This window comes from Harpia harpyja, chromosome 6 (assembly GCF_026419915.1).
Source record: "Harpia harpyja isolate bHarHar1 chromosome 6, bHarHar1 primary haplotype, whole genome shotgun sequence".
Taxonomy (NCBI): Eukaryota; Metazoa; Chordata; class Aves; order Accipitriformes; family Accipitridae; genus Harpia; species Harpia harpyja.
In genome coordinates this window covers 35,724,999-35,738,187 of record NC_068945.1, presented here as the reverse complement: position 1 = coordinate 35,738,187, position 13,189 = coordinate 35,724,999, and the positions used below count along the sequence as shown (strand labels likewise).

The 13,189-nt window shown below is 42.3% G+C and overlaps 2 long non-coding RNA genes across 2 annotated transcripts; both read left to right on the top strand.

Annotated features, from left to right (window-relative positions):
• Window positions 1-266: 266 nt before the first annotated feature.
• LOC128143332 (uncharacterized) lies at window positions 267-6,103 on the top strand. The gene is made up of 5 exons (XR_008235728.1): window positions 267-448; window positions 2,253-2,321; window positions 3,659-3,802; window positions 3,937-4,110; window positions 5,729-6,103. It is a non-coding gene; the product is annotated as an uncharacterized LOC128143332 (long non-coding RNA).
• Window positions 6,104-6,747: 644 nt separating this feature from the next.
• LOC128143333 (uncharacterized) lies at window positions 6,748-12,630 on the top strand. The gene is made up of 3 exons (XR_008235729.1): window positions 6,748-7,335; window positions 8,193-8,223; window positions 10,800-12,630. It is a non-coding gene; the product is annotated as an uncharacterized LOC128143333 (long non-coding RNA).
• The last annotated feature ends 559 nt before the right edge of the window (window positions 12,631-13,189 follow it).

Genomic DNA, 13,189 nt, shown 5'->3' with positions numbered 1-13,189 from the left:
GTCTGGGCTAGGGCACTCTTGAGTTGTCTTGTCTGCTTGTTCTTGAGTAACAGATGCTGTCGACTGACTGAAAAGCATCAGAGAGTTAGGAGTAACTGAAGGGCTAGGTCTGGCTTTGTTAGTCAGTATGAGACTAGCTTGCGTATGGTGGCTGCCAACGGGGTGAAGGGCTGACTTACACAGGCTGTTGTCACCCGCCTGCCACTTTTTTCCAACTGGAAATTTTTGTCCCCCTCCCTACCCCCAGCCTCCAGCAGAATTGAATGTCTGGTTACTCATTAACATTATTCTGTCAGAATGATTTGGGTGAGTTTAAATACCTCATAGTGAGGGATTTAAGAAAAAAAAAAAAAACTGGATCAATTTTGACAGAACTGGGTTAGAGGAGGCTATGCACGCAGTGACGCCAGCAGATGGGAAGGTGCAGCCATCTCGCCCAGGATGGGTGGTGAGGCCTGAATAAGCAGCTTGGGGAAGTCTGCATGGGTAACCACTGACACTGGTTCTGCCACAACCAGAGAAGTTTTTCTGGCTGGGCTTTCTTTAAACCTAGCCTCACCTTCAGTGCATTTTTCAGAATGGATTCAGTTAAGAAAAATGCGTAAGGTGACGGCAGTGGCAGTGAAATAGCAACATCACAACATCTGAAGGAACAAGCAATCCCAAGAAAGGGAGGAATTTTTTAGCTGTAGTTTGTAGACTTTGGGGTGAGGGGATGAGTTTGTAACCTCTTTAACACCTGTGAATAACTCGCCTTTGGAAGTCACAGCTGCTGCTAAAGACTTGGTGCCTTCTCCCCTTCGCTGAAGGCGTTAGGAACTTGCAGCAGAGTTCTTCACACCTCCCCATAGCTGCTCCCCGGCCGCAGGAGGGTATTTCTCAGGATGTCAGTCTGTGTTACAAAGATAATGTCAGTTCAAGGAGTCCTGCCTCCTCGCACATGCCTCTTCTGCTGGTCTCTCATTCCTACCCCTACCCCACAATGTATCAGCCTCTCCAGGGTTGCTTGTAACCTAGATCCTTTCAGCAATCCACCTTCTCGCAGAGCCCCACCAGCATAAGGACTAAAGCATTGACTTCTTAACATTTTAGCTTCTGTAAAAAAACTGCTCTTAAAAACCAGCTGTTCTGACCCTGGCCAAGAGTGTGAGAACTATTACGACATTGCTCATTGATGAAAGTCATGTGTCATTTTGGTTAAAGAGTTTTAAAACCTGTATCATCTGGGCAACAGTGAGTTCTTTTGTACTGTTTCTTCCTGTATTTGTGAAGCTTGTGTTGCAACAGAATCCCAGTCATTTGAGAATGACAACATCTGAGAACACCGATAACATGAGCAACAATCATAGTTCAACTGGCCAAGCATTGGTTTACAGTAACCTTTGTAGGGAGATTACTAACAGGCAACAGTCCAAAATACTTCAACGGCCTTAAAAATGTTTCCAGGAAAATGCTACTGATTTTAATAATGGCTATGCAATACATAGTAAACATGAATGCAAGAGGTTAATAGATCAGCAAAGAGTTCTCAGCAGCACAGATTTAACACAGGAAGCAATGGGGAAAGTCTAAGGTTAAACTATTCAGTTAAAGCCAGAACAGAAACTGGGGAAAGAAAAAGAAAACATGGTGTCATAAACATGATGACATCTCTGTGCTAGGAAGATGACTCACAATACAATTGTAAAACCTAAGTACAGAAAGTTCTTATAGATTCCAGAAAGTTAGGCAGAGTTGGTAATTGTGTCATGTTTTCACCACAGATAAATCTATTTCCCCTTTTGATTAAAAAGTCAGGCAGATCAAATGCAATCAGATAAAGCACATGGTAAATCACATACTCAAAGTACTCACTTTACTTAGTTATGAAATATAATAATGTGTCAATGAGTTCTTTTCAGGTTAGGCAGAGAAGGAGTTTTCTTAAAAGTATTTCGGCACACAGGAAAAAATGCACAGTTTTAAGTGAAAAGGAAAGCATGTTGTTCTAACTTGCTTACACCTAGAATACATCAACTAATAAAAACAGCTGAGGAAAGTGTCAGGATCATCTTTGTAGTTTCAAATGAGGAGAAATACAAATGCTGCGGGAAGTTCAGTTCTCTGGCTTTGACTCAGCAAAGCTCTTAAGCACGTTCTTAACTTTAAGCACAAACATTCCCATGGAAATCATTGGTGGTGACTCAACAACTTGCAAGATCAGGTCCTTAAAAATGTTTGTTTTCTTTCATTATTTTGCATATGTGTTGCAGGTTCTCCTACAGCAAAGCTGCAAGCTGCTACATGTCCCTTTTAACTGTGGGTACAGAGGAATTTACAATGTAAGCAGTTTCTAATATATTTTGTGAAATCTGTGCCATCACCTCAAGTCTTTTCTGTAGATTCATTGTAGCACAGAAATGCTGCAGAACTAACACATATTCATTCAAGGGGGATGGGAGATACTGCTTCTTTGTCATCAAAAGACATTTATTTGCGGGAGAATTGATGGAGCAAGAGCAACGTATCACAAGGTTTATTACTTTGCATGTGAGGTTGAGTAACTAGTTAATAAAACGGTATTGTTTGCTGACTGGAGTTGTGGCATTTTGTAAAGGAAAGGAACCTCGTATGAATAATACAGAAATATTCTGACTGTCGTATTTGTAAAGGAAATAATCTGTGTTCATTTCTCAATAATAAAGTGTTTTGAGATTATGCAAGTACACCAATGCAAGATGGTCATTAACTATTTAAGAGACAGAGTCTAACAACTCCATGATGTCTTTTTTTTTTTAGATCTTCCTGTATTGTTCATACTAGTTTTATCATTTGTTTGCACTTACAGCCTCCTCTGCTTCTAGAGAAAAAGAAAGGACCTTTCAGATGTAGGCAGTTTACTGCCTGCAATATATAAAACTGCAGTTTCCTTACATTTTGGTGCAGGCTCTGTCCTTATTCTGTGTTCAGTTAATACTTTGTGAAGTAGAATAACATCCTCTTCTCCTTCATTGTTTCTGTTGATTCTGTGTCTTGGGATTTTGACAGGAAAAGGGGCTCCGGTTTAAAGCCAGTCAGAGTTAGCAACTAAGGGTTTCAAGAATGCAGACTAAGCAATTACCACAGAAGTGGCCAGAGCAGCTAGTTTGAATGTGCGTCCAAGATTTTCCAAAATTTTCCTTTGAGCAGTGGTTCTGGTTACAGCTAACTCTAATAATCACAGTTAATATTGACCTTCTTCACGAAGTCCCATTTGCAGCATCTAGACAGGCAGAATCATGATTTCTGCCAAGGACTTTCAGGCAACACAGTAATAGGCAAATGCTAATGCTAACGCTGCTGTCAGTCGTAGGGAGTTTATCACTGTGCTTTAAAAGACTGTAAGCTGAGAATAGATTGACCTGTGTTGTTGGACTTTTGCTTAAAAATGCAACAAAAAGGTAAATTCAGATCCAAAATCTGCTTGCTTGGTTTCTGGCAGTAGCTTGGATGCAATAAATGTTTCTAACCGTATACATGTGTGGAATAAAGTATGCCCAAAATCAAAGCACACCTCCTTTTTACCTGGATATTTAAGCCAGTGCGGAGCGGCCAGCACTGCATCCCTTCTGACCTTCTGCTCATCATGTAGGCATGAGGGCTCTGCACTGGGTCACAAGAAAAGGATTTTATTTTACAGACTGGAGAAGCAGTTGCAGTCTTTCAAAATATGGAAATTTGAATCACTGTAGCCTGTGAACTACTCTACATTTTGTGACACAAGAAAGAACCAATAAACTGCATCCTCTGTGCAAACCAGGCTCAGGAACAACAGCATTTGATGGTATGAGAATGTACCTTCTGTCTACCCTTTGCGTAAAAAATGTGACTTGTGAAACTTGTGCCTCTGATAGCACATTATTTACTATTCTTTGTAAGTTACCTTGCTTTATAAACGTTCAAGTTTTCTTTCTTCAGCTTGGAAGGTGCTGTTGGACTTTTTGAATTATCTGAGGAAGGAAGCTGGTTAGAAACCAGTGGCTCTCGCTCCATCCTTCCCACAAATATTACGATGTTACTCCAGTGTCCCAGGATGAATAATATCAAATAAATAAACCTCCTAGACTTTAAGATGCTTTTGCGGGAGGACGGGTAAGGTTTGAGGTGTGTGCCACTACTGATAATGTGCATGATGACGTGCCACAATAATAGAAGCTGGGTTTAGTTTTAAAGTTCCTCCTGGTGCCGGTGGTTGGTGGCCCTGGAGACTGGGCTGTTGCTTTGAAGTACCTGACTGAACCTTTAATTCAACTCTGTCTCTGATAAAGAGAATGCTCAATATTTGTGCTGAGTATTTTACTGATACATACCTGTGTACATTTTTAGATTTTTTTTTTCTTAAAGAAATCTCCATTAACTGTTTACAGCGATCTCAAATTTGTTAAAAAACTTTCTGATCTCTGGGTCCTTCCCAACTGTTGAATTTTTTATGTATTTAGTTAAAATTAACTTCTTACTCTGATCAGTTTTGTCATCATTTCACGTATTGACATAATCATAATGAGTCTGTGCAAAAGGGAGCATGAAGACTCCCAAACAAATTCAAATTTTAATGTGAGTGAATACTTTTTGAAGGTTTGGCCCGGTGCAATTCAAAATGCCGTGCTTCTGAATCAGAAGCGATAAACTCACAAGAGAGAGCACTGGAAATAATCCATGGACATCCTGTTCTTATTAGATGTGGGCTAAAACATTCTGACAGATTTCAAACCTGCTGAAATATTATTCATTAAAAATTTTGATGTTGACTCCAGTGTTACTGGGAGCACATCTTACTTATCCCTTTAAGGGTGACTATGAAAAAGGGAGAAGACAGAAGTATAGATGGTGAAAAACAGGGTGAGAAAAGAAGCAGAGCATGCACTGTGCGAAAAAGAAAGAGACACCCTGGGAAAGCAGCAGAGAAAAGAGAAAGAAAAAAAAATCCCAATTTTTGTAAGTATGTCTCTTTAGGACCGAGGCTGTGCCAAACCTTGGACTTGGAGGCTGTTCTGTCCTTAATACATTGCACATGATTGTCTGTAGCTAGAAAAACATTTTTTGTGGTTTTAAAAAATTGAATTATCCTTATATGAAATAAAACAAACTGTGAGTTTAAATGACAGAGTAAAAAGAGACTAAATTCATTTTGCAAGCCCTCAGAGAGTTTAAAAATCCCTTAGGTTCACAAAAACTCAAACTCCATAAGGTTCATATATTCCCAGAGTAGGATGTACAATGGAGTTACTTCCATCTACTTTAATTAAGTTTTCATCAGACTCTTTCTATGTAGCTAACTGATTCTCCTCTCAAGACATGTTTGTATTAAGGGCAAGATCCAAAATACCCTGCTGACACTTCCTGTGCAATCTAGACAGAAGTTAGGTAAGGAGAGAGGTTAGGTTATAAAACCTGTGTAACTTCCAAATCTACAAAACCATAGGCAGTAGAGTATGATGATGAAGATTTATTTCAGCACCTATGCCTTGTTCCAGACAGGCTCATTCACCTGCATCTTGACCCATTGGAAGTATTTAGTTTGTCTGAACCCCAGAGAGGGTGGCCCTTAGGGTATTCCTTAAAAAACCCTATTTCCTATTGGCTGCCTCTAGGTAACTCCCCACTCTGCAGGGGTTTTTAGCTTGTTCCTCAGGAACGCTGTTCCCCACTCTATATGATGTCTACGCTCCCAGCTTACCATCTTAACAGACTAACAGGGTCCATTTTTCAGATGTTGGAGTGCCTTTTAAGCAACGTGAAGCTGGCTTTAAGTGTTAGCTCCAAATAGGAGCAAAGGCTCGCAGCACTCAAAGCTGCAATGCCAATGTATCTTCATGGTAAGTAATACCTATCGAGGGGATGCCAAAGCAGGGGTGTGTGCAGAGTTAGATACTGAAACAAGTTAATACTGATAGTCAATATCAGTAGACTCTGATAATCAACAGAGATACCGTGGGGCTGGGTGAACACAAGAATGGCTGTGCTGGGTCAGGACAAGGATTCACCCAGCCCAGCAGCTGTCTACGATACTTATCTGACAGGCAGGCATTCTGATCATGAGGGTGGTTTTCAAGAGCGAGCCTCATAACTAGCATGCCAGGTAGGCTGACTCCTGCAATTTCCCCAGATCCAGGGAACTTGACTGTAAAGTTTGTGATGTGGGAGACTGGTTTTTTCCTTTTCCTGAATTAAAACATATTCCTGCCTCCAAACTACCAGTCATCTTAAGCCGATGCCTAGGGAAGAACATAGGAAAAGGTGATCTGATTGACTGATGTTCCTTGCGAGGAATTCCACCCATTTAATGAGAACTACACCTTTTAGTTCAGTTTGAATTCTTATTTGGAGCTTTATTTGATATCCCTCACTCTTGAATTGGTAGATGCAGTACAAAATTGGTGCCAGACTACCCTCTCCATGACGCTTAGGATTTTACACACTTCTGCCACATCCCTCAGTCATCTGTTTCGCAGACTGTACAGTCCTGAATTATTTGATCGTATCCTGAATTATTTGATCATTTCCTGACATGGAAGCCGTTGCAGACCTCTGACCATCTGTCCTTGCTCTTTCCCAGTTTTTCTTTATTATGAAGTATATTCTGAGCCCCATTTCTTTACTCAGCTTTGGAGCTAACTCTACATTGTAGGTGGAGCCTTCCTCCAGTCAGGAGTCTTCCTTAGAGTTAGATACCTTCACTATTAGTCTAAAAAATGATGTGTAGTGACTCATTTCTCTTAGGACACATTTATATACATGCATATGTGTGAGTACTTGAGATTTGCTTCACCTGCTCTTCTACCATGGATGACACAAAGCTGTTTATGTATTATTGTAGCTGGAGCAGGTTTGGGAACTCAGGTGTTCTGCCTTCCTGGCCAGTATGTGACCCCTCGACTGGAGAGTCACACAGGGTCTTTCTCGCACTCAAATTATAGCATCATCACTTATGCCACGTGCAGTGTGACTGCTTCAGGGACACCCTTACTACGGTGTGGCCTCAGATCCCACTTCAGGCTGTCTCTGAGAGATGGCGGAGGTGGGTTTGCACTTACCTGGGATCTAGGGGCAGGTTTTCCTTATCTTCTGTAATCACTAAGCTATTGTGTAACAGGACTTTTCTCTTCCTCCTCTAAGTAAAATAACAGCTGCTGCAATACTTCCTCCAGTGCTTGCTCCTAGAGGTGTAGGGAGTGTGTTCACATGCCACGCAGCACTAGAAAGCATGCACAGTGGCACCGGAGGTATCACAGGGCATGGGGCACAGAGCAGTTGCTGGTGATGCTGGGTCATGTGCAGATACCAGAGAGTGTACTGAAGAACTCTGCTGACAAAGACGTAGGTGCATACAGGATTAGGCAACAGGAAAGATAGAATCATAGCATCACAGGATAGTTTGGGTTGGAAGGGACCTTTAAAGGTCATCATATTGGGTTTGTGTGGTGGGGTTTTGGTAGCATGGGAGGGGCCGCAGGGCCGGCTCCTGTGAGAAGCTGCTCGAAGCTTCCCTGGCTCCAAGCCGGACCCGCCGCTGGCCCAGGCCGAGCCCATCAGTGACAGTGGTAACACTTGTGGGAGAACAGATTTAAGAGGGGAAACCTGCAGCAGGGGAGGAGATTGGAATGGGAGAGGAACCCCTGTGCAGGTACCGAGGTCAGTAGGGGAGGAGGGGATGCTCCCGCAGCCCATGGAGGTGAGCGGTGGAGCAGATGCCCACCTGCAGCCTGGGGAGAGAGGACCCCACGCTGGAGCAGGGGGATGCCCCCCAAGATGGCCGGGACTTCATGGGGAAGCCCACGCTGGAGCAGCCTGTGCCTGAAGGACTGCAGCCCATGGAAAGTACCCACACTGGAGCAGTTTGTGAAGAACTGCAGCCTGTGGGAAGGACTCGCCTTGGAGAAGTTCGTGGAGGACTGTCTCCCATGGGAGGGACCCTGCGCTGGAGCAGAGGAGGAGTGAGGAGTCCTCCCCCTGAGGAGGAATGAACGGCAGAGACATGTGGGGAGCTGACCCCAACACCATTCCCCATCACTCTGCTCTGCTGAGGGGGAGGAGGTAGAGAAAATCAAGAGTAAAGTTAAGCCTGGGAAGGAGGGAGGGGTAGGGGGAAGGTGTTTTAAGATTTGGTTTTATTTCTCATTCTCCTGTCTTGATTTGTTTGGTAACAGATTAAATTGATTTTGTTTTTTCCCCAGGTTGAGTCTGTTTTGCCTGTGACCATAAGTGGTGAGCGATCCCTCCCTGTCCTTGTCTCGACAGATGAGCCTTTCGTTATATTTTCTCCTCCCCATCCCGCTGCTGGGGAGGAGTGAGTGAGTGGCTGCGTGGTGCTTTGTTGCTGGTTAGGCTTAAACCACGACAGTAATCTAGTCCAACCCCCCTGCAATGAGCAGGGACATCTTCAACTAGATCAGGTTGCTCAGAGCCCCGTCCGACATGACCTTGGATGTTTCCAGGGATGGGGCATCTACAGCCTCTCTGGGCAGTGTTTCACCACCCTCATCGTAAAAAAATTTCTCCCTGTATCTAATCTGAATCTACTGTCTTTTAGTTTAAAACCATTACCCCTTGTCCTATTGCAACAGGCCCTACTAAAAAGCCTGTCCCCATCTTTCCTATAAACCCCCTCTAAGTACTGGGAGGCTGCTATAAGGTCTCCCTGGAGCCTTCTCTCCTCCTGGCTGAGCAACCCCAACTCTCTCAGCCTTTCTTCATAGGAGAGGTGCTCCAGCCCTCTGATCATTTTTGTGGCCCTCCTCTGGACCCGCTCCAACAGGTCCACGTCTTTCCTGTGCTGAGAACCCCTGAGCTGAACGCAGTACTGCAGGTGGGGTCTCAACAGAGCAGAGCAGAGGGGCAGAATCCCCTCCCTCGATCTGCTGGCCACCCTTCTTTTGATGCAGCCCAGGATACAGTGGCTTTCTGGGCTGCGAGTGCACATTGTTGGCTTGTGTCCAATTTTTCATCCACCAGTACCCCCAAGTCCTTCTCTGCAGGGCTCTTCTCAATCCCTTCATCCCCCAGCCTGTATTGATAGCAGGGGTTGCCCTGACCCAGGTGCAGGACCTTGCACTTGGCCTTTTTGAACCTCATGAGGTTCACATGGGCCCACTTCTTGAGATTGTCCAGGTCCCTCTGGATGGCATCCTGTCTCTCAGGTGTGTCAACCGCAGCACTCAGGTTGGTGTCATCTGCGAACTTGCTGATGGTGCACTCAATCCCACTGTTTGTGTCATTGATGAAGATATTAAATGGTACTGGTCCCAATACAGACCCCTGAGGGAGAGCACTTGTCACTGATGGTGTTTCAAGACTTGCAGTTTGTGCTTAGGTGTTTAGTAACTCTTACATCTAACTTAGATGCTGAAGATCTCATGAGAAACTATTTCTTAGCCTCCTCATACATCAGTATTTCTTTCTTCCAGAAGCAGTTGCCCACCTGAAGTGGGTACATGAACACAGGCAGGTTAGATATGCTCAGACACTATTTTATTTGGGACTGAATAAGTGCACAAGGCTAACTGGATCTGCATTAGGTGTTATGATATCGCGCAGAAAGTTGTTGAGCAGCTATTGCATCATAGTTGCCTACATCATACAGCAGTGTCAACCTGGATAAGAGGTCAATAATGTCCTAGGTGCCTGATATGGACTTACTAGGAGACAGCTATTACACTAAGGAACTATCTCTACAGATTCACAAAGGCGGTGTTACTGTTACCCCCGCTTAACATATGGACTTGGAGCCCAGAGGGATTTTGACTTATCTAAGCCAAGGTCACTCAGAAAGTCTTTGACAGACCCCAGAAGTGACATCTGTTGTCTAGCATCCCAGTATCATAACTTGCCACCAAAGCTGCTTTTTTTTCTTTTCATTATTCAAATCTTTTGGAAAAGTTGTGATCCCTGTTCTTATGCTTTCTACTCTCCTCCTGAGAAAAAAACCAAAACGAATCCATTTTAGGGAACACAGAGGAAGGTATTGATGGTTCATGGAGCTAGTGAGAATAATCTTTCTTTCAGTGACTTTTCTTTCCTTCTAAGCATCTCCAAATCTTCTTGCTTTCCATAGAGTAGTTTTACAAAATAGTGGGTCACTCATCATTTCTCTGTGACTGGAAAGGGTTGTCTGGTTTTCATTTGAAGAGGAAGTCAGTCAACTTTCACATCCTTACTTGGGCACAGCTGCTTTAAAATCTAGATCATTAAAATTGGAAATTAAGTGGAATAGAGATATCCAGTTTAGAGATGTATTAACAGAGCACTAAGGTTGGGATTTATACCCACAGCTAACAGAAGATTCAGCTGTGTGTTTGTTACGAAATTTCTACTCATTGTTATCTAGTGAGGCAAGACAAGTTTCTGGACAAGTATTGGTAATGTAACTATGAGCTAATTAGGGTAAAAGTGTACTGAAGTGATGTTAGTGAAAGGATGTGTCAGGTTTTCTTGGTTTGAGGCTTTGCTCACCTGTTGTTGTGGGTAAAAGCAAGGAAGGGATGGAGAGAGAATTCACCTTCATCTTTTTCAGAAGAGGAGATGTAATGGTTTAATGTGATTGATGATTAAATGGTTTCATGATCCAGAGCTGTCCCAGCCAGAGCAAGTCACTTCGACTTCTGGCTAGGAGGTTCAAGACAGAGGCTGGACCTGCGTGGGTCTTGGTCCCCTTGCCCACTGAGGTCCCATGTGGTGGCTGTCAAGGGACCCATCCAATGGGTCCATTTCAAATGGGACCCATCTCTAGCTCTGTGTAATCAAGTGCATTACATTAATGTAATGTTGCTAATTTCTCTGAGGAGGTTCCAGGACGTGTGGAAGGATACTGTGTCCCTTCACTGGTGTGTCACTTCTCTGCCCAGTCGGGATCAGGAGGGAGAGTGGCAATGGTGATGGCACGGAGACAGTTCAAGGCGTATAATCCCACATAGGAACTCTCCCTTCTGTGTAGGCAAAGGAATAGGGGCTAAAAGTCCCGGCAAGACAGAAAAGAAGGGGCTCATTTCTCACTGGGGTAAACCAAGAAGGGGGGAGCCTGAGAGTTTGTCTCTGAATTTGCCTATTTCAGTTTGTAAACATAATGAGTTGTGAACAAGAGTGTTCGGATCAGGTTTTCTTTACAAATGAAGAAAGACTCTTCTGCAACCTTGCACTATTATCTGTACAATAACAACACCCGGTTCTGTACAGCTGTTTGAAATGAGTAGAACTGATGTTGAAAAATGAAATAAAAACATCATTAAATTAACTGCATAACATCCAGATCAATATACCTTTCTATGAGCAGAATAGCAGGTGCTACTCTGGTTCATGGCAACCAGTTGCTCAATGGCTACCGATAAGTTATAGCACCAGATAAAGCTGTGAAAATGCCAAGGGAAGACTTTCTTTTTTTGAAATATCACCATGAAATTCCATCTAGAATAGATTCCCCACAGGGGATCTTAAGCTAGAAATCCAGAGATACCTAGAAATAGCTTTAAACAATGAGCAAAAAATGATGATAAAAAGCTGTTTGTATTTCATGTAGGGGAAAATAAGTGTTTTTTCAAAGACACTTCATTTCCAGTAACATCCATTTCAGGAAGGTAAATACTGTAACCACTTCACTGTGTGAAAGTTCTTGTTTATTATGGTCTGTGTGAGCCTTTTTTTGGCCATGCATACAGAATAAGGAATTCTGCTCTCAAAGCCTTAAAAGCTCTGGTGCTAGTGAATACATGAGGGTAATGCTGCTAACAAAAATCACTTCCTTTTTTTGACCCGTTGCCTCTTTATCCCCTTTTGAGTGACTAGTGTTAACATCGTTGTCCACATGTATTCATGCACAGGAGCTTTTAATCTCAGCTTTCCTGCACTGAGTAGCTGTGCATATGTGAACACATGGTTGCTGTCATATTAGAAGATGGTGAAATGACTTCTGCCCCAAGTATTCTCCTGCCATTTACTCTTTTCTGGAGTGTATTCACATAAATGTTCTTTCCAGCTTTGTTTATTTGGTAATGTATAAGCAGTTACATCCTGCTATTGAAATTATTTTTTGCTTAATATTGAATGAATATAATATACATTATACACATGAATATAGTATGCATTATACATAGGTACTAATGCTTGTTGTTAGCTACTGGTTTAGAAACAGCAAAAAATGTATAGGGCCTTATCAAGTTATATAATTCTTGATGTCTGCCTTGAGCATTGTAACCCGATAGTGTCAAAATAGAAACCTGCATGGTTATTCTTGCAAAATAAGGGTAAAGGAGTAGAACTACCAAAAATGCATTGGAACACAAGGAAAGATATATAATCAAAACATACTCTCAGCTATATTAAAAAAAAAATTACTGGATTGAACTTAATGGTATGCTTGTATATGAAGTGAGAAATACATTAGTTCTGAAGAAATGTAGCAAATTCTGTTTTATAGAACAGTTTTCAGAACATAAATTGTACAGTTCATTGGTCAGATTGATTTCTTTGCATTACGGTCAAAACTATCTTTGGCATGGTTTGTGAGTAACATCCTGCTGAATATATTTTTCATTCTTGCGTCTGCAAAATAAGAGTTGTTTTTTATTTATGCAAGAAGCCTAATCAAAATAGTGTATAATGTAGCTCTGAACCAGATAAGGATGTAATATTTTTGGAAGCAATTGTATGTTTATTAAACAACAATGATTTGCCTTTAGTTTTGTGTCTAAGCATTTCTTATTTTCATCTTGTTTTCCAGAGACACTTCATTACAATGCTGTTTATTTTATTGCTACTGGAGCATTAACCTCCTCCCCCCCCCCGTTACTTATAAATAGAAACTTAATGTGGGTTACAGTTCTGACCAAAGTTGAAAATAAACTCTCATTAGACTACGGCGTCTCATATAAGAAATTATTAAGATCACTTATGATCTTATGAATGAACTACCTTTTCATCTGAGAGAACTGGGAAAGGGCAAAGACAACACAGCTTGTTTTTCTACTGCACCCCATTTGCAGGCAACAGTACTGCAGACGAATATGCAGTAAAAAGAAACAAAGTCTGAAAGTTAATACCCCAGGCGCCAAACACATGTCTGCGAAAGAGGAATGCAAGCAGACATTTCTACATGCAGTACATTAATTCCTAATGGGCTCTTTCTTTTTTACAAAGGTCAGATTATTGGACGGAACAGAATCCAGTCTCATGCAATGTATTA